At 45.8% G+C, this 27238-nt stretch overlaps 1 protein-coding gene across 3 annotated transcripts in view; it reads left to right on the forward strand.

Annotated features, from left to right (window-relative positions):
- Positions 1-27238, forward strand: part of TIAM1 (TIAM Rac1 associated GEF 1) — a 382305-nt gene that overhangs the window by 176759 nt on the left and 178308 nt on the right. Inside the window, exon 1 of one of the 3 annotated variants that reach the window (XM_015542057.2) lies at positions 1553-1684. The exons of the other annotated variants lie outside the window; for them this stretch is intronic. The gene's annotated coding sequence lies outside the window, so the exon portion shown is untranslated. Of the gene's footprint in view, positions 1-1552; positions 1685-27238 lie in introns of those variants that run through there. 3 annotated transcript variants of the gene reach the window in all.

Below are 27238 nucleotides of genomic sequence, written 5' to 3' on the forward strand. Positions count from 1 at the left end.
GTCGTGGGAGGCTTTCCTGTACAGCATCCTTGTCTTCTGTCTGCTAGATGCCAGTAGCTCCCCCAAGGTGTCGCAACCAAAAATTGTCCCCACTGTTGTGGAGTGTTCCCACGGGGGCAAAGTCCACTGATTTTCCCAGCAAAGGACCAGTGCTGATTCCAAGCACCCCCTCTGTTCATTTTGTTCTTTCATGATTCTTCATGGGCGTTCTTTTGTTTATTTACTTCATTCATGGAACAAATAGTTATTAACTTTCCTACTTATGCCAGCTTCTTATGCCATCTATATAGGGGAATATAAGGATGAACTAGGTATCTCCTTCTTCATGTTCATATATATATGAGTCAATTTTGATGTATCCTGGTTTACATTCTTTTGATTTTTATCATTATTACCTCGAAAGTTCCCTTCTCTGAATGTCATTCCCAACCTATAGCCCTGGCCGGCGTTTGAGTGATTAGGACTTCTTTAATGAATGTTTTTTTATTTCTGTAGCCTGGGTCTTTGAGGGATGCCCCTTGCAGCCTGGGTCAGTATTCTTGGCTTTGACACAGCTATTAACCTTGTAAAATGATAATGCTCTATTAATCTATCAATTTCATCCATGAATGCTTCACCTGTTACAGATATGGCCTCCACTTGTCATTCTAGATCTCCTATTTTCTTGTATGTGATTCCTTTCATTGTCTTTAACCAGCCACCTGAGGCTTCATTTAATGTGTGCGGTCATTTTTAGTTTTATTCCATGAAACTTCTGTTTCAGAACCGAGGTCAGGCCTAGCAAAGGGTTGATCATTGGACTGCTTTTGGGTGGACTTTTAAGTTAGCGCGTATCACTTAGAGTGCTCAGGAACTGTGGTATAAATATTGCTGGTGGGAAACCAAATTTATGGCAGTCATTTTTCTAGGGGGAGGGAAAGTGGGATGTCTTTCAGGGAGGAGTTTACAGATGGCTCTAACTATGTTGGTAATTTTAATTTTTTGTGCTACATGATAGGTACTTGGGGGCTCATTATTTTATTTTCAGATATATTTTCGTATGCCTGAAATAATTTGTAGTAAGTTTTCAGGGAAACAGGGGCAGTTGTAAGTGTTTTATTTTGCCTTTCTGTCCCCCACTCTTTTTCAATAGATGTTTAGGAATTAGGCCTCCACTGACTAACCTATCCACATTCCTGCCTGTGCTGGGGTGGGGAGCACGGTGCAATTATTTAAGATTTCTAGCCTTTCAAATCCAGAAAGAGGCACTGCCTTCTTGCCATGTGCGAAATAAATGTGACAGGAACTTATGCTGTCTGCAGGGTGCCCAGGTTCATCTGTGAAGTGGTTAAGATCTGTTACGAATAAATCTCTTCCCCTAAGGTTGTGAGGAGCCCAGAGCCGCGACCCTGAGTGACAGCCCGTCTGGGCTCTTGGTCTGGGGAACATGGAGGGGAGAATTAAATTGGGGAAGGAGGTGGAGAGGAGGGAGGTGGAGAGGAGGGAGGGGACGGTGGGTGGGGAGGAGCGACAAACCCTCTCCAACACACCCAAATGACCAGATTCATCACAGCACGAAACTTCACAAGTTACGCCCACTCCCTCTGCCAGAAGCCGGGGAAGGCTGCTGCTTCCTCATTTCTGTTACTGGAAGTTTGGAGACGTGAAGCAAGACGGGGAAGCATGCGCGCCTTGCCGAGCAGTGGTGAGCGTTAATTTCAAGCCCATTCTTTCCACCGGCGAATTTCTTTGTGTCGGATGGCGAGGGGCAAGCAGCCGAGGCGGCTGTGGACAAGCAGAGGCCGATGGGGTCCTGAGCTCGGCGGCGGCGTTGAGGGGACCTGTGCGCCCGGAGCCCGGAGCCCCGAGCCCCACGGAATCGGCGAGCAGCGTCTCCACGCTGCGCCGGGATCCCTGGGGGGAGGGGGGGGGGGACACTGCCTGTGTGGGTCCCGGCTCCAGGGTAAAGAGAGGATGGGGGCTTTGTGAGCCCTTCACTTTTACCCCTTTGCCTTTGGTACCCAGGGATCCTATGGGGAAGGGCGGGAGGAAGGGAGGCCGGGGGATCAGGTTACCCACCAGAGGTGCGTTCTTTCCCAACTGTCCCCGCTGTCTGGCTGCCCATTCTGTAATGCCAGGTCAGTGCCTTTGACAATGAATCCATTGGGATTCAGTATTTCTGAAGGAATGTTCTGAAGCTGGGGCGCCCGACAGGCCCCCCGGGTCAGTGTGGGAACTCTTTAGGGAGGCATCCAAAGTCTTGGGGTTCTCATTAATTTTGTGTCTGATTTAGTTCAGCTCAAGACTTCTAGCCGTTGAGGTGTCATTTGTGTATCCAGAAAATTTTTTTGAAAAGTATGAGTTTTTCTATGGCAGCTGCTTTCTCTCCAGGTTGATTGCCTAAGTCAGATTTGGGCGGGGTGGGGAGAGGAAGTTTGGGTGGAGGCTGGCACCCTGGTTGGGATCATTGCAAGCGACACTTAATATATGTTGCAGCAAATGATAAAGTGGGCCAAAGGTAAAGTTTCTTGTAAACATTCTTTAGATTTTATTTTGGAGCCCCTTTTAGAGCTTTGTGGTTTTGCTTCCGCATGAGGGTCCGATGGAAGCTTTTGGGCTAACTTACCCAATTCACCTGTTTCATATCTGATCAACAGGTTGGTGCAGGGCAGTGGGAGCTGTGTGTGTGTGTGTGTGTGTGTGTGTGTGTGTGTGTGTGTAGTTTAAACTAATCCTTCCTATGAATTCTTAGAGAATCATCTTATTTTTAGGCCACCTTCACAGAAGGGAAGAAATGTGTGGCTGTCATTATGCTCATAGAAAACCAAATTTCATTTTACAAGTGTTTCTCCCCGATCTGGGGTGGGTGCAATTAGGAGGATATCAATAGTTGATTTTATCATCTTCCTGATCCGACAGTGGGGCAGCCTGGCATTCTCTTGGCACCTTCCATTTGAACTTTGGGGTCAGGGGCCGGGTTGCTGTGGCCACAGTTTTACTTAGTTTACTTCCACCTTCAGCTTCCCTGAAGTTAATGATACAGAAGTAAAATGAAATGACTTTAAAAAAAAAAAATTTTTTTTTTTTTAACATTTATTCATTTTTGAAAGGCAGAGAGAGACAGAGTGCGAATGGGGAGTGGGCAGAGAGAGAGGGAGACACAGAAACAGAAGCAGGCTCCAGGCCCCTAGCTATCAGCACAGAGCCCGACGCGGGGCTTGAACTCGCGGACCAGGAGATCATGACCTGAATGGAAGTCGCCACTTAACCGACTGAGCCACCCAGGTGCCCCCGAAATGAAATGACTTTTAAAGCAAAGTAGACACGTCCTGGGAAAGGCCAACAGGTTGCATGGTCCAGGCTGTCACAACCGTTAGAGCCCTGTGTTCCTTGAGGGCTCAAGAAAGAGCATGGCATGGAGATGGGAACTTGATGCTCGCGTGAAGTTGTGTGGCCTGCTTCCTCCACCCCTAAGAAGTCTGTAGCAACTCACTCAACAGGAAAGACAACCAAATTGGATCTCGTGATAGTGCTGGTGAAACTAACTAATAGACCCTTGTTCACATGGAGTTTAATGGAACAATAATCCTCAGCCAGAGAAAGGGAGTATATTATTCATAAAGGTATTTAGAGATCACATGGGACTGTTTCGTGTAGACATTTGAAATTGGATTACTTCTCCTATATGAATTGGTAGGTGTAGGTAGGTGTGAGAGAATGTTACAATTTCTGTATCATTATTTTTTTCCTCAAGGTCCTCTTACCTCTCCCATAAATAAGAGGTTTGGCTCTGATTGTTTGTGTGTGTGTGTGTGTGTGTGTGTGTGTGTGTGTGTGTGTGTGTGTTTGAAGTGGCAGGTTCAATTTGTTTAATAGAAATAGGGCCATTAAGATTATCTTGTTTTAGTAACTAGATAGTCTTTTATATGATTTTTTCTATTTCACGTAAATATTAACATTTATTGGTAGAAAGTTGTACATAATATCCTTTTATAATATTTTAAAAGACTCTATGGCATCTGTAGAAATGTTTTCCTTTGTCATTCCTGGCATTGGTTATTTGTGCTTTTCTTCTTCTTGGTCAGTCTTGCTAATGTATTATCAATTTTACTGGCATTTGAAAGAACCAACTTTGGGTTTTGTTTGTATTTGAAATGAAACATAAACACTGCCTCCTTTCTTAAGTTTACATGCATTTAAAAAATTCTGTGCTGTGGAACACTGTCAAAAAAGATGTTAAGAGCCTTTAAAACTAAGTAACTGAGTCTCCTGGCTGTAAGGAGGCAGACATTCTGTATTCATTTTTATGTGTCTCTGAAATAATGTTTCTCGGTTTTATTAAACCATACCTGGTGTTCTTGAGAATCCTACCCAGTGCATCAAATTGTTCTAAGATGGTTTTGTACATTCACTGGGGCACACCCTGTGAAATTGTTTTGGAAACTTCTAGCTAGAATTTACATATGACTTGCTGGTAATTTAATGTGAATTGTAGGTACCCTTCAACCTACTTGACAATACAGATTTATTTTGTACTAGGGCAGAGGAAATTTGCTGTAATGACCAAGAAAGTTTCATTTTGGTTCATATTTAATACATGAGTCTTGGCATTTTAACGTTTTTCTCGGAAAATCTTTCTGAGTTTGTGACCGTGTAAGAACGAGAACATTAGAGCCAGAAAGACCTGGATCTGAAGTCTTTTTTCTTTTAAGTTTATTTATTTAAGTAATCCCTACATCCAGTGTGGGGCTCAAACTCACGACCCTGAGATCGAGAGCCACGTGCTCTACCCACCGAGCCAGTCAGGTGCCCGTGGATCTGAATTCTTGCTCTGCCGACTTCCAGAAAGTTGCCTAACCCCTCTGAGCTTACATTTCCCTTCCTGTGAGATGGAAATAATGAAAATTGCTCAGGGGGCTGTTGTGAGATTTCTGAGTACTCCTGTAAGGCACCTGGCTTGTGATTTGCAACAAAGCGGGCACTTAATGGGGTGCAGTGCGTTGCGTGTTTTCGCCTCCTGCCCTTTCTGGTTGTACTTGCAACCTCACAGCTTCCCTGGGTGCCTGCCTTCCAGAAGTGTGAAAGGTTATTGCAACAGAATGAAACAAAGCCACTTCTCCCATCTGTTCTCTCCATATTTGGGGCAGATGGGCTACCAAGGTCCCTTTCCATGTTTTTAGTATTTTCGTCTTATTATCCTAGTTGATTGGTGGCATACTGGCTGTATATTTTTCCACTCCAAGTTTTTGAATTAAATGTTTTAAAAATCTAACTTTATTTTATTATTTCTTTAATGTTTATTTATTTTTGAGAGAGAGAGAGAGACAGTGTGAGTTGGGGAGACGCAGAGAGAGAGGGAGACACAGAATCTGAAGCAGGCTCCAGGCTCTGAGCTGTCAGCACAGAGCCCAACGTGGAGCTTGAACTCAGGAACCATGAGATCATAACCTGAGCCGAAATCGGACATTTAACCGATGGAGCCACCCAGGCGACCCTTCAATTTTTTTTTTTTAATGTTTATTTATTTTTGAGAGAGAGAGAGAGAGCGCGAGCAAGCCGGGGAGGGACAGAGAGAGAGAGGTGGACAGAGGATCCAAAGCAGGCTCCATGCTGTCCGCAGCAAGTCCAATGTGGGGCTCAAACTCACAAACCCTGAGATCATGACCTGAGCTGAACTCAAGACGCTCAACCGACAGAGCCACCTCGGCACCCCTTCCACCCCAATTTTTACCTTACCTTCCTGGGATTATTATTTTTGTCTTCAGTTTATCTCACTTCCTTGAGAGTCTCACTGCTCTGTTATTTCCTCCCTCCCTCCCTGCCTCCCAGCCTCCCAGCCTCCTTTCCCTTCCGTAGAAATGAAATGAGTACTCAGCTCAAACTTGGCAGAGACGGGGCTGTAAGTTAGTGGGGTCGCTTTTCCGAAGGGAAATTGGTAAAATGTAGTTGTTCCAGAACTCCAGTTACTCTAGAAGAGATGCTCGATGTCACTAATCATCAGGGAAATGCAAAGCAAAACCACTACGAGATACCAGCTCTCTACCAGAAAGACAAGAAATAACAAGGTTCGGCTGTGGAGAAAAGGGAACCCTCATGCACCATTGGTGGGAATGTAAACCAGGAGGCAGATGGGGCTGAGGATAACCATATCAGGGTTTTATTGCTATAGCATTTTCTGAGAGTGTTTTTTCCAGAGCTTAAAGTTCCTTGGTACTTTGGGGGTGTGTGTGGGGGGGGGGGTGGGAAGTGTGGATTGTTTAATGCTATGGCTGACCTCATAACCAAGAAAGGAAGTGAGAGGCATAGGGTGAGGAAGTTGGCTGGGTAATATTCCTCCACAAAGGAATATGGCATTCTTGAAGTGATCCAACCCTGCAGCTGTTTGCTCTTCTTGGGGTTTGTCAATTGAAGAATGTCCCAGGGAATATATGGCATAATCAGTTAGTGTTTCTTCAGGTGTCTAATAATGCAAGGGGCTGGACTGGGGAAGGGAAGGGGTCGTCAGCTGGGAAAAGGCTTACCAGTGCCATGCCAACATCATTCAGTGCTCTGCTCGAGGAGTGAGTCTTGGCTTACGTGTTTTGTGGTGAATCGGCCTCAACAACAGATTGACTAGCTGCCTTTGATCTGGCCCGTCAGCTGTGACCCAGTGTGCTGAGTAACTGTGCTGTTATTTGTATTGGTTGGTGTTTTTATGAGAGTAGGGGACAAGGAGGCGGATAGTCTTCATGAGTGTTTTGCAACATGACGCCTCTGGTTTATTTTGATGCTGTTGCTTGAAAACAAGTGTCAGCATGGTATTCCCTGGTAAAACTTTTGGGGGAGAGATCATCACTTTTGGAAAGTTTGGTTAGGAGTGGGTTTGTGAGATCTTGTACTGAAGCATGGAGCCTCATGCAATACCTTGGAAATGTATGCTCCAGTGTTTGAGATCTCTGTAAATTTACTTCTGTAAATCCAGAGATTTTGGTGGGCAAGGATAACTATGGCCAAAGTGCTTTCTCCAAAGCCATGGTCGAATAAGGGCCTGGTAAATACTTCTTTGATTATTAAAATACTAATACTAAATACTAATTTACTGAGCATCTACAACATACCTGGTACTTTTCCTGTGTTCTCTTGTTACTGTCTCAGGGTGATACTGCATTCTCTAGAAGTACATAACAAATGAGCATAAAACCCATTATTTTCCTGTGTCCGCTCTTGTAGGTAGAACTGGTGTGAACTGAGGCCCACATATCTAGACCTGAAAGCCAGGAGGAGAGGAGGGTTGGTACCCTGTGGTGTGATATTCTGAGTCCTAGTCTCTTATCTAGGAAGTGATCGGCCTCTTTGGATGGCACATATGGGGATCTTGAGAGAAGCCTCTTCTCTTTGGGATGGGGTGAGGCATTTGCAGAAGGTTGGGAAATGAACATTCAAGTTTTTATTTATTTATTTTTTAAAGTTTATTTATTTATTTTGAGAGGGGGGGAGAGAGAGAGAGAGAGAGAGAGAGCGAGCGCAAGCAGGGGAGAGGCAGAGACAGAGAAGGAGAAAGAGAATCCCAAGCAGGCTCTTCACTGTCAGTGCAGAGCCCGATGTAGGGCTCAATCTCATGAACCGTGGGATCATGACCTGAGCCGAAATCAAGAGTCAGATGCTCAACTGACTTAGCTACCCAAGTGCCTGAGGATTCAAGCTTTTAAAGTCCTTATTGTTTTAGGACCCTGGCCAAATCCTCCTGTCCTGGGACAGTAGGAGGTTCGTTATTTGTGACTGCTGTTTTGTGGAAAGAGGGGTTGCTGATTCTCCTCATTCACAATTTGAGGCTTTGAAATTGATTTCCTGGGAACCATTGGATGTGTAGGGTCCCATTGTTGGATCATTCCACGGACAAGCCAATGTTTTGGGCTTGATGAAGAGGGCACAGTGGTACAACCCATGTCAGGGACCCCACGGGCTGGGTCTGCCCCTTGTGAGTGACCACCGATTAGCATTGATTCTTTATGCTTTGAGTCATGAGGAAGAAGATTCCCCCTGATTCTCAGATTATATTGTTTCAAAGACCTCACGGAGTAGTCTTCCGACCTTTGTCTTCCTGGCATCAGTTTTGCCTGCCCTTGTGATACCAGGAAAGGAGAAGAAGGAATTATTTTGGAGTGCAACAGGGGAAACTTGGTATCAGCATGGGCTTTTTCTGGGGCTGTGGCCATGAGATCATGTTACTTTTGATAGAGCTTCCACTGAAAGGGTCAAGCCGTAAATCTACAACCTTACAGACACTCTGAGCAGAGAAATAATGCCGCAGACACCTTCCTCCCTCACTTTCCCTTCTGCCAAGCGGGGACAGGGCCATGTCAGTCCTCCTGTACTTCCTGGGGGTGGGGGGAGGGAATGAATTAGACCACAAGGGGCTTTATGACTACACAGAGTTGCAATTATTCTTTTTGTGTTTGCCTTCCTCCCCATGAACAAACCCACCCAAGCCTGGATGTTGGGTAACAACGCCGCACTATTCACCCTTTATCACGTTTTGATCGTATGCTGGCCGATTCAGAGTTTGAACAATAATATGGGACTACCCGCTCGGGGGAGAGGAGGAATCGCAGATGCTTCCTGAGGCACGATCCCCACCGTGTTGTTGCTTTTCTTTTGATCTGAGTGTAGTAAGAGCAGTTAGCCTGAAACCAACCCAGTTAGCCTGAGACCAACCCTCTTAACAGATTTTTAAATGTACAATACAGTGTAATTCACTATCGGCACAGTCTTTCACGGTGGATCTCCAGAACGTTTTCATCTGGCATCACTGAAATAACGTCTCCGATGATTAGCGCCTTCCCACTTCCCCCCTCCCTCCGGCTCCAGGCAAGCACCATTCTGCTTCCATGAGTTAGACTATTTCAGATGCCCCCATGTACGTGGAATCATGTGGCATTTGTCTTTCTGTGACCAGCTTATTTCACATGGCATCATGTTCTCCGGGTTCATCCACGTTGCTGCAATACTGCAAGACTTCCTTCTTCTTTTTTTTTTTTTTAATTTTTTTTTTCAACATTTTTTATTTATTTTTGGGACAGAGAGAGACAGAGCATGAATGGGGGAGGGGCAGAGAGAGAGGGAGACACAGAATCGGAAACAGGCTCCAGGCTCCGAGCCATCAGCCCAGAGCCTGACGCGGGGCTCGAACTCACGGACCGCGAGATCGTGACCTGGCTGAAGTCGGACGCTTAACCGACTGCGCCACCCAGGCGCCCCAAGACTTCCTTCTTCTTAAAGGCTGACTAATATTCCATTGCGCCCGTACCCACTGCATTTTTTTTTTGCCCCCCATTCATCCGTTGCTGGACATTTAGGTGGTTTTTACATTTCCGCTGTTGTGAATCGTGCTGCAGTGAACACGGGAGTGCTCGTATCTCTTTGAGATCTGCTTTCGTTTCTTCCCGATGAAAAATACCCATGAGTGGGCTCGTGGATCATATGGTAGTGCTATTTTTAAGTTTTTTGAGAAGCCTCCCTACTGTTTTCCACAGCGGCTGCACGCTTTTGCATTCTGATGCCCACAGTTTTTATAGTTTCCCAGCCGGCGCGGCAGGCCCTGCTTTTGCGGGTCTTGCTGTGACTTGTGCCTCCGGTCTTACCTGTTGCTCTTGAACCAGACCGGCGGCCTTTCCCACTCCGCTCTCCGCGTGTACAAGGCAGCCTGGGGACCTCCCTTGCAGCATGTACATCACACTGGATTATCATAATTGGGTTCTTTGGCTTTTTCAAGGGCTAAAAAAACTGATATAAATGATAACACTACAAGAATATTAGAACAACGGTGAGCCCCTTCGAGGCACCTGCCTTCCGTGCTTTGCCCCAGCGCCCCGGATTCACTTAGCTTTCGTGCATATTTGTTCGCTGCCGTGTGCTTTCACTCCCATGAGGCTCCTTCTTTGCTGGAGGGGCTGCCCTTGGGGGTGGATCCCCCTTTGACCAAGGAATTCCTCTACTTCCAGGGCGGTCCTTAGGCAGGACTGACCATGGGGGCGGGGCACGCAGATTTTAGGACAACTCTGAGGTTTCCTTTGTCCTGTTTCCCCCTTTTCCTGCTCCCCAACTTGTTTTCTGTACAAATGCTTCCTAATAAATAACTTAGACAGGAGTTCTAACTCTGGCTTCAGTAACTTGTTTAAAGCAACAGAGGTAGAAAGTGGGGAGCTAGCTAGCAATTGGAGCCCCAGTCACCTGACTCCAGGATCTCTGCTCTTAGCCAGAATGTTCCTGTGTTTCTGCAAGGCGGGACTGCGTGCCCTCCCTTTTCTGTACATTTGCCTCAGCGTGGCTTAGAGGGGCTGCCGTGGGGTGTTCCGTAATGACCTGCTTAATGAGTGACTGACTGTCTCGCTGTCCGCAGGCTGTTCCCCCAGTCAGCCCTACCTGAGTCCTGTCTCTGGGCATTTGTCCACTCACTTGCCCCCTAACATGGCCTTCTCCCAGCTCTCTTTCAGCATCTACCCCAACCTCCTTCCTCCTTGCTGCTTCTGTGGTCTGGCCCAACCTGCTGTCATTTTCCCCTGTCGGAACGAGTACTATTCGTATAGCAGTTTCCCCTTATCTGTGGTTTCACTTCCCCCTGGTCCATGGTCAGCCATCGTCCACAATCAGGTGATCCTCCTTCTGACTTGCCGTCCGCAGGTCCCGTAGTAGGGGCGCCTCGGTGGCTTAGTCGGTTAGGCGTTTCCAAGTCTCGGTCTCAGCTCAGGCCTTGATCTCAGCGTCGTGAGTTCAAGTTCTGCACCAGGCTCCTTGCTGGATGTGAAGCCTACTTAAAAAAATAAAAGGTCAGCAGTAGCCTAACACTACGTCACTGTGTCTGCATCATCACCTCACTTCATCTCATCATGTGGGAATTTTATCATCTTCTATCAACACAAGCAGAAGGCTGAGTATAGCACAGTTAAGATATTTTGAGAGACCACATTCACATAACTTTGTAAATTACAGTATAGTTTTTAGTTGTTCTGTTTTCTTATTAGTTAATTGTTAATCTCTTACTATGCCTAATTTATAAATCAAGCTTTATCTTAGGTACATGTAGTTAGGAAAAGCCATTGTGTATATAGGCTTTGGTACTGTCTGCGGTTTCAGACATCCACTGGGGGTCTCAGAATGTATCTTCTGCAGATGACGGGGGGACTGCTGTGTATCTTCTCCCCCACCCCACCCCAGCATGATTGTAAATCCTGGAGAGCTACCATTGCGTGCCCTGAACCACAGGGTAAGTATTTGGCGACTTGACTCTTTGGGGATTAATCAGAACCTAGTCAGAGCTGTCCAAAGAAATGCCAAGGTTGTTTCTAGGTTCTGTGAAATAATGTGGTCAGAGAACAAAATTGAAAAAAAAAACAAGCAATGGACAAATCTAAAATTTGTTAGCCCATTTTTGTGTGAGCCCATGTGCACATTTTCACACTGCAGCTGTCCAAGTTGAACCACAGAGTGGATGTCTCATCCCTTGGCTTCAAGCACAATGGCTAGCCATCCCCTACCACCGCTCCCCCCCTCCCCGCCCCCCCCCCCCCCCACCATGGGAATTTAAGGAGATCTATGTGATGAATAATGTGGATTTTCTTCCAGTTCTTGGGTTGTGGTTTGACAAACTTCATGCGAATCATGGGTGAAACATGTCAAGTGTCTCCCCTCACCCCACCCATTTGAAACATAACAAAGATGTCTTCCAGCATCAATATATTGCATTTTGCTGATGGCTGCCACCTGTCCACAGTGACCTCCCCTCCTTGGCTGACTCAGACACACTTTGTCTCCTCTTGGGTTTGCCTCTACCTTTATGTCCAGGAAAGAGGGTCAGTCCAGAACTGAAGATACAGAGGAAAAGAAGCTATGTATATGTGTGTGCGCCTGGCATCCTGCTAAGTGTTCTCTATCAGAGTATATGACTGATCCCCATGACCATGCCGGCATGTGCTATTCTCCTCTCCAAGTCCAGTCAGAACCCATGTGATCTCACTAAAACCACATATTGTGGTGACCCTGGATTTGAACTGTCTTTTGTTTGACTTCTAAACCATGACTCTTTCATTCTAATTAGACACAGGTATTTGGATGATGATTCTCATGATCCTATTAACGCTAGAATTCTGAGGCTCCTGGGTTCTTTTCTGACCTTTTCCTTTTCTACCGTAGCCAATTCCCCTTAGCACTTCGCTTCTTGTGATTTGCTAAAGTCAGGATTGCCTGAAATACCATGTTTAGGTGGGGCTTTTTGGGAGTGGGGTGTCCAATACTTGAAAAACTGTAATATTAGGGATCTGACTTTATTTTTAGATAGCCATCCACAGGTGAAACATAATCAAGACCATTCTTTGAACACCCTCAGGAAAGTTAAAAGTTCTTCCTTCTTTTTAAGAAGGACCCTCCCTAGCTAGACTGAGGACTTTCTCATCACTGTCTTACCCTGCAGCACATCGAGCCTGAGATGTTGGTGCCTTGGGCCTGACGCAGCAGGACACCCTGGATCGTTTGGCTCTTCTGTGCCTCTTGTGCCCACATTGCATAAACATTGGCATGGCAGGGACAGATGGTCACTCGGGAGGCTCCTTTGATGTCACATTTGGTTGCCTGGGTGGGGGGTAGGGGTGGCTGTATCCAGTCTCCACAGGAGGAGAAGCTGACTGGGAAATACCTACCTGAGAGTGGGTAAACAAAAGCTTCAGTCCAGAAAGCTAGGGACCCTGGTACGTCCTCAGGCCGGGCACTAATGGAGTCAGGTTTACATAAGTGTGTTTAGCTTGGGAGGAAGCCAGTTGGCTCAGAGCAAAGCCTTTTCTCTCCGCTCCTAATTGATGCTTTTGGAGTTCTGTTTTCTTATGAGAGAATGTGAATGGTCTGGGGGTGGGGGTGGGGGTGGTGAGGAAAGTGATGGGATTGCAGATAATTACTTTCAGAGCTAGCAAGAGCATTCATTCCTGAGGGCTGGGTTAGCTTTGCTGGAGGCTCCGGTGAAAGTACCTGAAATCCCAGGAGAGTTGAGATAGGGGCCCTTCTCAGTGAGAATCCGTGAGGTCAGGCAGCATCAGTCTGCATAATGGGGACCGAAAGCTTCGGTGGAAATAGGAAGGATGGTAATGAAGAACCCCCAGACAGGGAGTGCGTGAGGCAGCCCAACTGTGCCTGAAAGAAACATCCAGAGTTGACAGCATGCGACACTCGAGCGGGTTTTTGGTGGTTTTAGCTTTAGAGGGAACATCGGAGGTAATTACGGTCGCCTACATGCAAAGCAAGCATGGAGTTCAGTCACGGTGGAAAAGCCAAAAGCCACAAGGGTTGATTGAAAGCTTTTCCTACTCTAGCCTCTGGGTAATAATAACCGTTGCTCTTTATTTCTCTAATGCATTTACAGACGTCGCAACAAACCGAAGTAAGGTGGTAATGTATTCAAGTTAACGCAGTGACATCCAGTGTCTGGGCTTCATGTTGATTGGGAGGCGGGAAGGTAGTTCGTTGATTTCTTCATTTCTTCAAGTCACTCGTTGGGTGGCCCTGGGTATCATCCTTGGAGGTGTCTGTGGAGGGGTCAGTGACGTGTGACACACAGCTCGCACCCCCTCAAGGAACTTACAGTGTAGAAGGGGAGAAATGATAACGCCGTGGGAAAGTTCATAGGGAGCCACCTGAGAGCCATCATCGAGAAGTTTGGTGTTTTGGAAGGGTCGGGACGTTAGCCATTCCGCGGTAGAATGGTGGAACGATCGGGAAAGCTATTAATGATATTCCTGATTTCTGTTGCTTATTAAGAGCTCACTCTCTGCCTGGCACAGTTTTAAATGCTTAACGTGTATTAACCGCGTTAATAACCCAATAACCCACTGAGCTATTAGCATCTCAGTTTCACAGCTGAAGAAACTGAGGCAGAGAGCGGTAAGAGATGATGCAGCCAGCATATGGGCGGTCGGCCCTCCTGACTACCCCGTGCCTCTGTGGCCCTTTCCATTTCTCATCTTCCTCTGTTGCTGGAACTGTCGGTGCACCCATAGTATTTCTTTCTTTTTAAGAAATCAGGGACAGACATCCCACGTGAGGGCTTAGTTTTTCTGTTCCACTTTCTTCTTTTAATCTGAAATTTAAACACTGTTTTTTATTTTAATTCCCTGCGTTGCATTAGTCTCACGTGAACAGCACAGCGTGATTGGACAAATCCATACGTTATGCGGTGCTCTCCACGAGTGTGGCTCCCATCTGGCTGTTCTGTTTTTTTCCGCGTTTAGAGAAATCTAGTTTGTGCGGGTGCCTGATGGGCCATTTAGTCATGAGTAACCAGCGGACTTTTTTTTTAGGTCCTTGGAGGGTGATTTTAATTATCATATAAATAGCATGAATATGAGTGTGGGAGTTTTATTACTCAGTTCCTTGGTGGTGGTTTGAAGGTTTTCTCTGGGTGGTTCCAGTGTCAGTGTTGACACTGCTGGAAGTTGTCTCTTGCGAGGGCGCAGCGCGTTTTCTCTTTCGGTGAAGGGCCATTTCTTTGGTTGTGGTTTTGTTTGTTTGTTTGTTTGTTTGTTTTTTAATTAGGTGAGAGAGGTAAATGCAGTCATTTGTATTTAAACAAAATGGTTATTATTTGCCAGTTAATGTTTATGGAAGAAAATGGAAGGCAGAGGAGGGCACCAGGGTAGAAGTCCAGGGACCTGAGTTTTTTTGTTTTTGTTTTTTTTTTGTTTTTTTTGATGTGCCCTTCCTAACTCTTGGACATTAGGAGAGTCCGCTGTTGGGGCAGTGAATTATGTGGTCAGGGTCCTTGTGATGTAGGGAAGTCTCTTCCTGTATGATAGAGCCTGGAATAAGGATATTATGTATCAAGACTCAACTTTTTAACCTGGTATTACTACATTATTTATTTAAATGTGTTGTTTTAGACCCAGATGCTGTGGCTGCGTTTTATATTTTTGGTGTTATACTTAAAACATTGTGTCACCCTCTGGTTGTGTTTTCTTTCTCTCTCTTTCCTTTTCACTCCAAGAATGGGTTTTCATGTAGGACGAAAATGGAAACTAAAGAAGAGACAAAATCTGGAAGTAATTTTCAGCAGTAGAGAAATTAAACAAAATGAGAAAACACACCATTTTGTTGCTAGCTGCGTAAAGGAACATAGGAGTGTATACTTGCTTTTTCCCAGCGGTGGCTACATTCTATGTGGATTACTTTTTCATTGGGACTGTAGAGTGAAAAGAACGCACAAAGCGGATCTGAATGTTAAATATTTCCATCTTGTCAAGAGCACATCAAGTTGGCATTTAAACTCCGATTGCCTGCCTCTTATTTCTATAATTTGAAATCAGATGGCAATCCGGCAAGTGAGAACCTTGGTTCAGGTGACCCCTGTCTATTTATCCATCTGGCCTCCTCTCCAGTTCCCTTTTTAACTCACAAATGGGAGTGGGTGGGAATGCCCAGGAATACTTTGAATGTGGTAAATACAGGATGTGGGGAAATTCATCTGCGAAATGTCAGCCTTCAGGAGACATTTTGTAAATGTCTACGTTTACAAATGGAAAATGGAAGGCCTGCTAACATGCCCTGTGATTTGAGTTTTTAAAGCTGGTGTGGCACAGTTGGGGATTCCCGATCCTGAGTAGTAAGGCAATGTGGGGTCTTGGGTAGTAGGAACGCATTTCGATTTCAGAAATGTTGAGAATGAATTTTGATTTAAGAAATCATTGAGAAAATGGTTCCTTCTGATATCTGATATCTTATCTTAAAATATGTTCGAGTTCCTGGGCATCATATTTTACCACATTTCATCCTGAGAGATGCCTTGAGGAGTTTTGGTCTAATGGCCTGTGGTCTATGTTTTCATGTGATGGGCTGGCTCCCCTTTTCCATTACATGGATCTATCTGACTTGAGATCCCCACATTTCTTATGCCTTTTGTTTAATAATTATAATGGGATTTTGATGGAATTGGTTGAATGAATGCTTACGTTACTAATTAATTTCTAGATCTGTGTCTAGGGACTTCTGTGAATTTTTGTTTTAAAATTTTTTAATATTTATTTTTGAGAGAGAGAGAGAGAGAGAGAGAGCGAGTTGGGGAGGGGCAGAGAGAGAGGGAGACACAGAATCTGAAGCAGGCTCCAGGCTCCGAGCTGTCAGCAGAGTCTGATGCCGGGCTTGAACTCATGAACCGCAAGGTTATGACTTGAGCCGAAGTCAGATGCTTCGACTGAGCCACCCAGGCACCCCTATGAATTTTTGTTTTAAAATTTGTCATAATCTTGGTTGAATGTTGAAAACGCATTTACCAGCCAACAATTTGCTTAGCACCTGCCATGTGCTATGCCCAGTGAGAGGCTCATGGAACTCAGGCAGGGATGTGGCAGATCTGGTGGGTCTCTCAACCGAAGTCACAGGCTAGTGGCACCAGTTGAGAAAAATGGACTGAGGGTAATGGAATTGACAGCAAAGTCCCACCGACAGATTTTTAAGATAGGGACAAAAGAAAACATTCAAAACATTTTACATTTCAGAGTTCATAAATCCATTTGAAGTGCTTGAGGAAAGCATAGCGTGCAGAATGGATGCACGTATGTATAAAACTGAAACCAGACTTCTCTGATGATTTAATGTCTCAAAAAAGGTTCTTAGAAAGAGGGACTTTCCTCTTTCTAAGTATGGAGATGTTTTGTCTTCATCTCACTAGGGTTTTCCTTTCCATTTCTCTCGGTTATCTTTTTGCTTCCGAAAATGCTGGTAGAAACCTACAAGCATCTATCTGCACTGAAACCTACAGCACACGGTTGTCCATAGCCGCTGCATTCATAACTGCCCAAACGTGGAAGCAGTTTAGTAGGCGGAAGGCCCTCGAGCAGCTGAGTGGATAAGTAAGCCATGGTCATCTATACAACGGGATATTATTCACCGCTAAAAAGAATGAACTATCAAGCCATGAAAGCCGTGGAAGAACCCCAAGTGTAGAGGGACAATCTAAAAAATATATAAGAGGACACTTGGATGGCTCAGTCGGTTAAGCATCTGACTCTTGATCTCGGCTCAGGTCATGATCTCATGTCACGGTTCGTGGATGGAGCCCCATGTCGGGCTCTGCACCGACATCATGAAATCTGCTTAAGATTCTCTCTCTCTCTCTCTCTCTCTCTCTCTCTCTCTCTCTGCCCCTCCCCCATTCGCTCTCTCCCTGTCTCTCTCGCTTTCTCTCTCTCTCTCTCAAATAAACCAACTAAAAAAAAAGACAAAAAGAAAAAGTACATACTGTCTGGTTCAACACTGTGACATGCTGGAAAAGGCAGAACTATGGAGACAATAAAAGTCAGTAGTTGCCAGGAGCTTGGGGGAGGGGAGGAAGGGGTGAACAGGCTGAGCGCAGGATTTTAAGGGCAGTGAAACAACTCTGTGTGGTCTTTATAATGGTGAATATAATGTCATCATACATTTGTTACAACCCGCAGAATGTACGATACCAAGTGTGACCCCTGACGTAAATGATGGATTTGGGTTGATCACGTAGCAGTATAGGTTCACGGAGGATGAGAGCTGTGCTACTCGGTGGGGTTGTTGATAATGGAGGCAGCTGTACGGGTGTAGGGGCAGGAGGCCCAGGAGAACCCTACTTCCTGCTCACTTTTGCTACAAACCTGAAAGTACTCCATAAAATAAAATCTACCCAACGATAGCCACGTTGTATACCCAACATACAAGCCACGGTTGGGGAAACAGCTGTGAATTCTCTTCACGGTGCCCAGTAAAATGTCTCTTGATTTGTATTACTTCTCAAAGTCCTTTCTGGCCCCTCTGCTTGGGCAGCAGCTGGCGGACGGCACGGAGGTTCCTTATCAAGCAGGAGACTCTGATGTTCAGAGAACTGGGGTATCATGAGAATGGAGATCTTGATCCCTGGCACCTTCAGGGCTGTGAAAGCGTTGATTTCAAGTTCCTGTTTTTCCCTTCTGATCTTGTATCGTGCCATTGTTGGTATTAAGGATGCAGTTTTTTTTTTTTTTTTAATTTTTTTTCAACGTTTTTTATTTATTTTTGGGACAGAGAGAGACATAGCATGAACGGGGGAGGGGCAGAGAGAGAGGGAGACACAGAATCGGAAACAGGCTCCAGGCTCTGAGCCATCAGCCCAGAGCCTGACGCGGGGCTCAAACTCACGGACCGCGAGATCGTGACCTGGCTGAAGTCGGACGCTTAACCGACTGCGCCACCCAGGCGCCCCAAGGATGCAGTTTTGATGAACTTACCCTTTGGTATGTTACAGGTTAGTGGGACTTTCCTGCAATGGGCATGGTGATGAAGGAGTTGACTTCGGTAGCATTTAAAAATACTATGGCCCGGAGACCGGAAACCGTCCACTCCTGCCTTGATCGTGTGACCTTTCCCTGGGGAGTTCTCTTGGAAGCTGTGTGTACGGGGCACACGAACATGGGACTGAGCGATTACACAGATTTTTCTGGACGTTTTCATCAGCGTTTCTCCTTACAGGTGGTCTGTCACTTTTCTGAGGTCCTCATTCATGCCTTCAGCAAATAGTTACTGAGCATTTCACTTTATGCCAGGCCACTTCCAGGTTCCAGGGGCATAGTAGTGAACGAGACCTAGAAGAATGTGCATGCATGTAACTGGCATCCTGGAGGCAGAAGACAGACAATGAACAACTGGTTAGAACACGGAGTGTGTTGGGTTATCACCGCAGTGGGGGGCCACGAAGCAAGGAAGGGGCCAGGAAGAGTCCAGGGAATTGAACTTTGGAATGGGGGTGGGGAAAGGCCCACTGCAGGGGTGACTTTGGAGCAAAGAGGTTTTTGCTTGTTTGTTTTTTGTTTTTTGTTGGTTTTTTTTTTTTTTGTTTTTTTTTTTTTTTTTGGTTAACAGACAGGGGTGATCTCCATGGAGAGAAGCAGGGGGTCTGGTGTACTGGAAAAGTAGCTTGGAGACCACTGGGGCTTGGGTGGAGAGAGCATTCTGGAGAAATGGGAGATGAGGCCAGGAGGGGCCAGGAGGACTGTTGGTGAGAAGGGAAGCCTTTGGAGGGTTGTGAGTGTAGTTGCCGTCAGACGTGATCGGATTTAGGTTTCAGGAGGGTCTCTCTGAGTGCGCTGTTGAGAGGTGAGGCAGCTTTCTCACTTTGACCCTCCGGCCATCAACGACCCTTAAGTCTGAGCAGTGATGTTGGGTTCTTGCTCACACAGCCCCGATCCCACTGGTGCTTTGGGGGCTTTATTAAGAAGTATTTTTTTTCTACCTATGTGAGCACAAATCTCTTTCTTTCTTAAAAAAAAATTAAAAAAAATGTTTATTTATTTTGAGAGAGTGTGTGTGTACAAGCAAGGGAGGGAGGAAGAGAGAGAGAGAGAGAGGGAGAGAGAGAAAATCCCAAGCAGGCTCCGTGATGTCAGCGCAGAGCCTGACATGGGGATCTAACTCATGAACCATGAGATCATGACCTGAGCTGAAATCAAGAGTCGGATGGATGCTCAACCAACTGAGCTACCCAGGCGCCCCACAAATCTCTTTCTTTATAGTTCTTAAGAGAAGGGACTTTCCTCATGCAAGTGTAGTTAGCCTATGTGTTCTATAATGAGTCCAAAAATGCTCAAGAAATGCTTGAAAACAATTTAGGGTTCTCTGCAGCCCTGTGTTGTGTTCACCTTCAAAGCAGAAAAATCCTCCTCCCTACATGTGGCTCTGTTTTGCCTCTGGGAGCCCCCTTCTTGCCTGTAGCCAGATTCCACTCTCTTTCCATGACACTCATCCTTCTTGGTTCGGGTTTCTCATCAGGAGTCTCCATTCTGAGAAAAGTGAACATGTGTCAGGTGTGTTATTGTCTCACCTAAAGGTGAGCCACCCAAATCGTGGCCTGCACACAGCTGGCGGGCTCTCTGAGCCTTTCAGAAATCCAAACCCGAGTGTTTCTGGCGTTTGACCCTTGTCAGCCCGTTCTGAGTCGCATGCAGTTAAATTTGTCCACAGATGTTAGTTTACCAGTGTACTTTGAACAGAATAATAATAACTTTCGCATCTGGTCCCCTTTTCATCTAGGGATTTTAAAACCCCAAGTGCATATTAATTAAACCTCACATCACTGGAAGGTAGAGAAGGGTTTTAATCACCACTGGGAAGAACATAGAGGGACAGCCTGTGGGCCCAGCACTAACAGGCGTTTTGCATTTCACCAATGCCTTTCATCTGGCTTCTTAAATACTTGGCAAGTATTACCTGGTGGGAAGTGCATTATTATACACATCTGCAGGGAGTGGGGACTCTCCCAGGATACGGGATACGGAGACTTGTCCTGGCTGTTTTCAGTATTGTCACTTCAGAGGACTTCTTCATTTCTGGTTCATGGGTTGTTACGGCTTATTATGGATTACCTGGGGGCTCATGGTGTGGACAGAAGGCTAGTAGAGTTGACTGGTAAGGTTGTTTGCTTTTTTCCCTTTTTGGTTTGGTAAGCAGGTAGGTAAGGGAGTTTCTTTTTAAATTTCAGCCATCTTCCAAGCTGGTAATGGGTCATTCTCATTTAGGGGACCGGGGACATCCCCTTCACCCTAACTCTCTCACTCCAGAAAGTCCCCCCGGTGAACTGGGACCGGCGGAAGGCAGGGGAGAGCCATGGCTTTTCCCAGAAGGAGCTGCTTGAGTCCATTTCTGGCAAATGAGAGCACTGATGTAAAAAATGGAACAAAACTAAAAACCAAAGGAGAAAGTGTTGTGGTCATGTCATTAGTAGGTAGAGAATTCACCTGCTAACCTGTGGGAGGGAGTCAAGGGTGTGGCTCCAGCTGAGGTCAGAGTGTTTATATGCAGAGCCACAGGGCTTCGGCACTGAGGGCTGGGTCAGTCTTCAGGGGGTCGCCTCACGGCAGGGCTTAGCAGGACATGGGAATGGTGCAGGATATACCGTTGGCTTGTGAAAGAATGGGTTATTTTGATTAACAAAATTTTTTTAATGCTTGTTTATTTTTGAGAAAGAGAGGGGGAGAGAATGCAAGTGGGGGAGGGTCAGAGAGAGAGGGGGACCTAGGATCCAAAGTGGGGTCTGCACTGACAGCAGAGAGCCCAATGTGGGGCTCAAACTCAGGAACCATGAGATCATGACCTGAGCCGAAGTCGGACGCTTAACCGACTGAGCCACCCAGGTGCCCCATTGGGTTCTTTTGATTTTAAATAGAGTCCTTAAGTCTGTTTTTTAAAAATTCCCCCATGCCAGGGACACCTGGGTGGCTCAGTCGGTCCGTGTCCCACTTTGACTTAGGCTCAGATCATGATCTCATGGTTCCTGAGTTTGAGCCCCATTATTGGGCTCTGTGCTGACAGCGTGGAGCCTGCTTGGGATTCTCTCTTCCTCTCTCTCTGCCCCTCTCCAGCTTGCTCGCTCTCTCTCTCTCTCTCTCTCTCTCTCTCTCAAAATAAACATAAACTTAAAAAAAAAATCCCCAATGCCACTGTAAAGCATGCTATTGATTTTATAATAAAATATTGCCTTTATTTAGAATTGCATGTGGAAATAACGTAATGGAAAAATGTTGACAGGCACAAGTTCTTTGAATGCTCCCTCTATCTGATGTCCCGAACCCCTTGATTCCTGGTCTCTCTTTGTGACTTAAATGTAGAAAGATTACCCATATGTCTGCAGATAAGAGGTATTAAACATCTATATATCATTTTAGACGAAGGCCCTCTGAGTAAATTCTAAAGGCACACCCCATAAGAATGTTTCCTTCCAGGATTCTTATTTAATAGTATTGAACTGTAAAAAATACTTTGGGTCTTTAATTTGACAGTGTTGATGTGTTTTTTGTTTACTGGGGTGGAAATACAGTGGAAAGATGATCTGTTCTTAATATATGGTTGTGGGTTAGGTATTCTCCATTGCCTTGTATCGTGGGAGCTCCAGTTGGCCGGGATGTTACTGGCATGGTCCTTAAATAGATAAATAATTGGATCAAAGAAATGACTTGGAAATGTACTTCATTGTTTAGAAGCCAAAATAAACCAGAATCTTTGTCTTCAGCATGAGTGTCACACTTTCAAGTTGAATAGTTAATCCCTTTGCTCATGGCAATGCCAGGGGCCCTGTGGATGGAATCCCAGAATTCTGAGGTAACTTTGATGCCTTCTGAAAGTAGAGACAGAAAAGAAGGCTAAAAGCTGCACCCTGAGAATAAAACATAACTCTTCTGTTTACTAGCTGTGTGACTTTGAGTAAGTCACTTAAACTCTCTGTTCTTTGGAGTCTTCATTTATAAGTTGGGGGTAAGTCCTTTTCTTCTAGAACAGTTAGAAAGATTAATGCCCTTCTTTAGTGTCTGATTTCTAGTATGTCCCCAAAAAGTGTCAACCTGTGTTGTTACTGTCCTTGTTGACATTGTGGTCATCTTCTCTCTGCCCTTAGGCTGGAGTCAGTATTGGGAGTTTTTAAGAGATTTCCTATGTCTTCTCTACTAAGCCATTGTAAGATTGTTGTTTCGCAGCCCTCCCGGGAGCTTCCCAGGTAGGATATGAAACCGGGACCATACTCAGAGGGCAGGGAGAGACTGAAGAAAGAGGCAGGCACACTCCAGGCTGGTAGGTTTAATAAGCAAGGGAACTTACATAGGACGCTTGTCTTAGGGGGCAGACGAATGGATCCCTGCACTCGCCCACCAAGTCTTAAAAGTTGGTGAAAAGCCCTCCCTGGATTCAGTCACCTGTACCACACAAGTGTTCTCAACACCACATCACCATCTCAAGGCCGTATCCTTGGAGCAGCCTCTGGGAGCCGGAAAGGCAAGGGGAACCCACATTCCTAGAACAGGAGAGGGTGCGAGGAGCCTCCGAGTGCCGAGTTCAGCTCACAGGTCAGTGCAGAGCCCAACTCAGGGATTGAGCTCACGATCTGTGAGATCTGACCTGGGCCGAGACCAAGAGTCGGATGCTTTGCTGACTGAGCCGCTCAGACGCCCCTGCAGTCATGTCTTTTTGAAGAGGTTCCCCAACGAGGGTTTAACCATTTCTGAATCCAGGTCCCTCAGTTTCCTGCCTCTGGAGCCTGGAGTCTCATCTCCATTATCCACAGCATGTGGGCATCATGAGATTTGAGATGATTGCTAGCTAGGCTTCTCTTTTCCGCTTCCTCTCCTGATGTGTCTATAGCACTACTTTTTAATGGCCTCTCTCTGAGTTTTCTGTTCTTTCTTGACTTTGGCTGTGAAGGCCCAAAGTGTACATAGTCCTTTACCACGGACTTCACCTGCAAACTCCCAATGTGAAGAGAAGTGTGGCTCACTCCGCATGGCTGAGGGAGTCATGCCTGACCTACGTGGGAGAGCCATGAAACTCGCTCTAATTATCCGTGGCCACTTATCACTCTTAAGGAAATAGAAATGGAGACACATGTGTTGCATGAGCAAGTTATGGACCATTGAGCAGTAACTCAGCTCAGTGGGTGTTCTAGTGACCGTGCTAGCGGATGGATATTCGCAATGGAGATTCGTAGGTCGCAGCTCCTATCTTGCGGTGCGGCAGAGGTGACAGAAAGTCCGTGCCTGGTGACAGAGCGCCAGGCAGTGACCACCATAGCACTACATAGGAGAGGGGAGGGGGTTGAGGCTAAGAGTGGGGATTCGGAAGCCATATGGCCTGGGTGTGAAACCAGCCTTGTCAGTGATGACTGGGGGCTTGTGGACAAGTGACTGTCATTTTGGGGGCTTCCGTTCCTTCTGATGGGGGATGGTGCCCAACTCATGAGCTCTCACGAGGAGTAAACACATGAGCCTTTGTGAGGACGGCGGGGAGTGATCAGCGCACGCACACCCTCAGTAAATGGGAGCCGGAACCATCTTCTGCATCAGGACCAGGCAGAGGGATCGCAGTGAGGGGTGGGCTGTGGGGGGGGAGGGGAGGAAGCAGCAAGGAAGCCTCAACTTTAGGCTACAGACTCAACTCCAGAGCAATTTTTTTTAAGGTTGTTTTTTAATGTTTATTTATTTTGAGAGAGAGCACGAGCAGGGGAGGGGCAGAGAGAGAGGGAGACCCAGAATCCGAAGCAGGCTCCAGGCTCTGAGTTGTCAGCACAGAGCCCGACGTGGGGCTAGAACTCACGAACCGTGAGATCGTGACCTGAGCCGAAGTCCGATGCTTCACCGACTGAGCCAACCAGCCACCAGTCGCCCTTTTTCTCTAGTATTTTTAAATGATCATGCATCATTCATTGCAGAGAGATGAGACTATATAGATAAGCAAAAAGAAGGCAGCCAGAACTCCCCTTTGGCCTGCTTCACCACTGTTAACATTTACCCTATTTCCTGCTAGACTTCTTTTCTCCTCCTCCGCGGAGTCCGTTTCTGAAGGATGTCAGGGAGGGTTAATGTTTTCCTACACTTAGTTCCACCAGTTTGGTTTCTTATGTGTTATGTAAGGAGCAAGTTTTACTTGCTCTGAAAGTTCTGTCCCGAAATACTGGAAAAAAACGCAGAAGGGCATGGCGATAACACACGCTAAGAGGGCAGTGTCTAGACTGAGCTCTAATGACATGGGGAAGCCTGCGGTCTTAGGAGGGGGTGCAGGCCAGTGAACCCGTGCGGAGCATTTGCTCTGGCCCGTCCCTGCACCGAGCACTTCCGGGAGGTCGCTTCCTGTATCCCCAGGGTGACCCTCTGAGGTCATTGCTCCTCTTTTCCAACCCTGTAGCTAAAGAGGCTCTAAGAGGTGGGAGGACATGCCCACCATCGCAGGCCCCTCGATGCAGAGCTGAGATTGTCCCGTGAGCCTGATACCATCTTACCCGTGTGCCGTTTCCTGCTTGCACCTGCCTCAGGGCCCACTGACTCCACCGCCTTTGCTCAAAACCACCTTTTTTTTTTTTTTTTTTTTCTTCCATGTCGTGGATGTTTTTCTTGGCTGATTATTTTTGGAAATATAAAGTGAATAAAACTGAGCTGCTCTTTTTGGGTGTGTGGTAGGAGAGACGTAACAAAAAATTCACCGCTTTAAACGTTTTTAAGTGCAAAGTCCAGCAGAGTTAATTGAGTACATTTATGATGTTGTACAACCGTGACCGCTATCTGTTTCCAGAACTTTTTCAACCTCCCAGACAGAAACCCTGTACCCATTAAACAGTAACAGCCTCCCCATCCCCACCCATAATGTCTATTCTACATTCTGTCTCTATGAATTTGTTTATTCCACGTAGGCAATTTCTCATATAAGTGGAATCATTCAATGTTTGTCTTTTTCTGATTAGTTTCTTTCACTTAGCATAGTGTTTTCAAGATTCATTCAGGTTGTGGTATGTATCAGGTATTCATTCCTGTGTGTGTGTGTGTGTGTGTGTGTGTGTGTGAGTGTGACTAATACCTTATTATATATACATACTACATCTTGTTTATCCAGACATCCATCAGTGGGCATTTATGTTCCCACCTTTTGGCTTTTATGGATAGTGCTGTTATGAACATTCGTCATTCAACTCAACCGACACCACAAAAAAAACAAGCCAACTAAAAAAAAATGGGCAAATAGATCTTTCTCTAAAAAAGATATACAAATGGCCAATAAGCACATAAAAAGATGTGCACCATCATTAGTCATTAAGAAAATGCAAATCAAAACTATAAGGGGAAACCATTTCACATCCAGTAGAATAGCTATAGTTACAACAAAGGAAAACAACAAATGTTGGTGAGCATGTGAAGAAATTAGAAACCCTCGTACATTGCCGTTGGGAATGCCAAATTGTGGCAGTTGCACTGGAAAACAGTTTGGTGGTTCCTCAGAATGTTAAACATGAAATTACCATTTGACACAGCAATTCCACTCCTAGGTATATTGTCCAGAAGATGTGCAAACAGGGGTTCAAAAAGATACTTTGAAGTTGTATTATTATTGTCTATCAATTAATCCTTTTTTAAAAAAATCTTTTTAATGTTTATTTTTGAGAGAGAGAGAGAGAGAGCATGAGCGTGGGAGGGGCAGAAAGAGAGGGAGACACAGAATCCGAAACAGGCTCCAGGCTCCGAGGTGTCAGCACAGAGCCTGACGTGAGGCTCAAACCCATGAACCATGAATCGTGACCTGATTAATCTAGTCAGATGCTTAACTGACTGAGCCACCCAGGCGCCCCAATTCATCCTTCTTAAAGATGATATACTTATGTGGCATTTAGCATGTGGAGCCATGGAAATTAGCGCTGTAGAAAAGAAAAAAAAATAGCCCATCCATGTTTGCACTGACGTTAATGACACAAAGCCACTTGAGAAACACCAAGCTTGGTTCAAACCCTGGAAGCCACCTTGTCATGTGAAGACACACAGGAAACATTCTGCACATGACATGAGGCTGAATCAGATTTTTTTCTTTCTAGTAACATTACCAGGATAATGACAAGTAGATGTATATGTACGGAATTCTTTTCTCCTAGTCTCACATCCCAAAAGATTTATTTCCTAAGTCTTAAATTTTTGTTGGATGTACCATGACAAAATTGGCACGTGTTGTTCAATCAGACCTGGAAATGGAAAATCTAAGTAGGAACCAGAACCTTGGCTTTGGGTTCTTGGATAGTTATTCTGTCTCTGGCAGAGTGGAGTCTGTAGAGCAGCTAGGAAGCCATTGATAATTCAACTTTATTAGCCTTAGGGGGTGTATCAAAATAGTCACACCTGAATGTTTGTTGTTCTAAAAATTCACTTTGGAGGGTAGAAAGAAGTCCTCTTTCTGCAGAGACCTGGAAACTCTAACTGCCCGAATGTCTGTTAAACTGCCCTCTGCAAACTTCGTGTTAGTTCTGTCACTGGGCAGTAACGGAGGGGAAGGTATCTTCTTCCTGAAATTCTCTCTTGAGCTGGGCCGGTGGTTATAGGCTTTGGTTTCCAGAAACTTCTCCGCTGGGTGGCAGCTGTGTCACAACGGGGCTAGGCAGTTGTCTGATCAAGCAGGCACAGGTCATCTAAAATTGGAAAGTAACAGCCGAGTCAAGCGCACAATTGGATGTGTTCAACCCACCTAAAACCCGGAATGTGGAGAAGACCGAGCTGGGTGGGACTGGAGAGGCTCTTATCCCTGTGCAAGTTCTGGACCAACTGGATGTCCAGATGGAGGAGTCATCGGATGGAGATCAAACGATCCCCTTTGTTACTATTAGATGTGGGATCGGAGGTTGTGACGTAGAGGTACAGCGACAGTAAGATTCAGGAACAGAGTTAGATGCAGGGCAAGCACTGGACAAAAGTAGGCATCCTCCCATGAGGCAAGCCCTCTAGAGTTACCTGCTCTGTAA

Source organism: Panthera tigris, chromosome C2 (genome assembly GCF_018350195.1).
Source record: "Panthera tigris isolate Pti1 chromosome C2, P.tigris_Pti1_mat1.1, whole genome shotgun sequence".
Taxonomy (NCBI): Eukaryota; Metazoa; Chordata; class Mammalia; order Carnivora; family Felidae; genus Panthera; species Panthera tigris.